Source organism: Cebus imitator, unplaced genomic scaffold (genome assembly GCF_001604975.1).
Source record: "Cebus imitator isolate Cc_AM_T3 unplaced genomic scaffold, Cebus_imitator-1.0 Scaffold192, whole genome shotgun sequence".
Lineage (NCBI taxonomy): Eukaryota > Metazoa > Chordata > Mammalia > Primates > Cebidae > Cebus > Cebus imitator.
In genome coordinates this window covers 3,878,364-3,882,005 of record NW_016107507.1, presented here as the reverse complement: position 1 = coordinate 3,882,005, position 3,642 = coordinate 3,878,364, and positions in this window count along the sequence as shown.

Genomic DNA, 3,642 nt, shown 5'->3' with positions numbered 1-3,642 from the left:
TTGCATTTGAAATATGGAATGGCAAAAAAGTTCCCACTGCCACTACTTTTATTCAACACAGTACTTAATATCTGAGTCAGTGTATTAAGGTAAAATAAAAATATATAGAGATTAGAAAGATGCTTCTCATTATTCCCATAAGATAATTACTTGTGCACAATATCCAAAATAAATACATATAAATTACTAGGCTTAAGATAATTTTGCAAAGTGGTGGGATGTGTAATCAACACATATATAATATACTCTTACTCACAAACATGGCAGAATTAGAAAATATTTAAAAAATGATACATTTATAAAAGCATCAACAACTATAAATTATCCAAGAATAAATCTTAACCCAAAAGGTTCTTTAAGAAAAAAATGGTATCATTTTACTAAAGTTATTAAAGAAACCTAAAGAACTGGAGAGATATACCACATTCATGGATTAGAAGGCTCTGCATTATAAAGACATAAAGCTTCCCCAAATTGATTTATAAAGACAATGAAATTCCAGTGGATCTTGAGAAGCTAAATCTAAAATGTATATAGAAATCAAATGTCGTAGAATAACCAACACCCTACTAAAGTAGACACTAATGTATAGGAAGGGATTGCCTTACCAGGTTTCACAAATTTTCATGAAGCTATGGCAATGAAAATTCCGTGGGGTACTGGTACAGGAAGAGACAAATAGACCAGGGTTGTGACGACAGATGAGTCACACATATTTGGAAAATTTGGAAACTTGAATTATGGCATAGGTCGGTATACAAGTAGTCTGCAAAAGGAAGACTCTTCAATAAATACTGATGGGACCAATGCTTATTCATATTTAATAAATGAAATTAGATGTCTACCTAAAAACAAACAAAAATCAATTTCAGGTAAATTAAATATTTAAATATGAACTGAAAACATTTTNAACAAGTCTCCTAGACAAATATCACAAAGAAACTCTTGCACATGTGTAGAAGCCTTGGTTTTAATAATACTTCTTCCAAAGATCCAAGGAATAAGTCTGAATATCTCACAAATCCCTAAGTCATTGTAGAATAAAATCCTCTATGCATTTAATAAAACTAACAACATTGTAAAACCAAAAGTTAACAAGGACAGTATAATAATTAACATTATAGGACAACATTCTCATGAACATGGATGCAATGACAGTTAGCAAAATATTAGCAAAAAAACAAAATCCAGTAGTGTTTTAAAATGACAGAGTAGGTTTACCTCAGGAAAGTTAAAGATGGTTTTATACAAGAAAATCAATTAGTTTACCATGTTTACTTATTAAAAAAGATTATAACCATTAATAGGTGCAGAAAAATGTTTGATATAATTCCACATCTACTTTACTTAAAAAGAAAAGATAAAAACATCTTTATCAAAGTAGAAATAGAAGGTACCTTTACTAGCCTGATAAATGGTACCAATAAAAATTCACAGCAAGTACCATACTTAATCGTGAACTAGTTAAGGCATTGCATTTGAAATATGGAATGGCAAAAAAGTTCCCACTGCCACTACTTTTATTCAACACAGTACTTAATATCTGAGTCAGTGTATTAAGGTAAAATAAAAATATATAGAGATTAGAAAGATGCTTCTCATTATTCCCATAAGATAATTACTTGTGCACAATATCCAAAATAAATACATATAAATTACTAGGCTTAAGATAATTTTGCAAAGTGGTGGGATGTGTAATCAACACATATATAATATACTCTTACTCACAAACATGGCAGAATTAGAAAATATTTAAAAAATGATACATTTATAAAAGCATCAACAACTATAAATTATCCAAGAATAAATCTTAACCCAAAAGGTTCTTTAAGAAAAAAATGGTATCATTTTACTAAAGTTATTAAAGAAACCTAAAGAACTGGAGAGATATACCACATTCATGGATTAGAAGGCTCTGCATTATAAAGACATAAAGCTTCCCCAAATTGATTTATAAAGACAATGAAATTCCAGTGGAACTTGACAAGCTAAATCTAAAATGTATATAGAAATCAAATGTCGTAGAATAACCAACACCCTACTAAAGTAGACACTAATGTATAGGAAGGGATTGCCTTACCAGGTTTCACAAATTTTCATGAAGCTATGGCAATGAAAATTCCGTGGGGTACTGGTACAGGAAGAGACAAATAGACCAGGGTTGTGACGACAGATGAGTCACACATATTTGGAAAATTTGGAAACTTGAATTATGGCATAGGTCGGTATACAAGTAGTCTGCAAAAGGAAGACTCTTCAATAAATACTGATGGGACCAATGCTTATTCACATTTAATAAATGAAATTAGATGTCTACCTAAAAACAGAAACAAAAATCAATTTCAGGTAAATTAAATATTTAAATATGAACTGAAAACATTTTAAACTGTTAGAAGGAAATGTAATAACATTAGGTCTTTGGAGTAAGAAACTATCTCTTAAATAAGACATGGAAAGCACAACACCATTTTATACATCCATAAGTTTTTGGATATGGAGCAAGCTGAACTTATTATGACTGCACATAGGACACTAAATTTGTTCAAACGCTTTGAAAAATATTTTGTCATTATCTCAAAAATTACAAGTGTTTATGTCTTACAAGCCGACAAAGCCATTTTCTAACTATTATCCCAATTTCTTGAACAAGGAGGTGTGTGTAAGGATTCTCAAGGTTTCACTGTTTCTAATTGCGAAAGGCTGGAAACAGCCCAAATATCTGTTAATAGTAGAATGAGGGAATATATTGTGGTTTAGTTACAAAAGGAAATGTTAAATGGTAATGAAAAAGAATAAACTTCAGCTGTGAAACTACACTGTCGAATATCCGGAAGATAAATATGAGTCAGGAAACAAAGAGAACACTTTCAGTATATTTCTGTTAGTAAAACATTTGAAAACAGGCAAAATTAAATGAGATAATGTTTGGGATACAAATATATAGAACACAACTATATGAAGAAAAATAAGTGATTGAAATGATAAGTCCCTATTATTTATAAGGCTGGAGAAGTGGAAAGGAGATGAAAAAAAAGGAAAATTACATGGTGAGCTACAAAGCTGTGGTGATGTTCTATTTCATAAGCCAGTTGGTGGGTACATTGATATTTATTGGATTATCATTTCTCAGATTTTACAACTTTTATAAGTATCCCTTTGTACCGGTTTCTTCTTTTCTCTTTTCCCCCTCCCCTTCCCTCCCCTCCCCTCCCCTCCCCTCCCTTCTCTTCTCCTCTCCTCTTCTTGAGCCAGAACCTCACTCCATCACCCAGGCTGGAATGAAGTGGAGCAATCACAGCTTACTGTAGCCTCAACCTCCTGGGTTCAAGTGATCTTTCCACCTCAGCCTCATGAATGTGCCACCGTGCCCAGATAATTTTTGTATTTTTGGTAGAGATGAGGTCTCACTATGTTGCTCAGGCTGGTGTCAAACTTCTGGGGCTCAAGGGATCCACTGCCGGGGCCTCCCAAGTGCTGGAACTACAAGTGTGAGCCACTGTGCCCAGCTTTTTCCTATTTGTTAGGAAAAATAGCCAAAAAGGAAGAAAAAAAAAAATAGCACCACCACTAAAAGAACAGAAATGGAACCTGTAACTTCCACAGCCATGCATCAGCATCATCGCCAGGATGTGACAGAAAGGT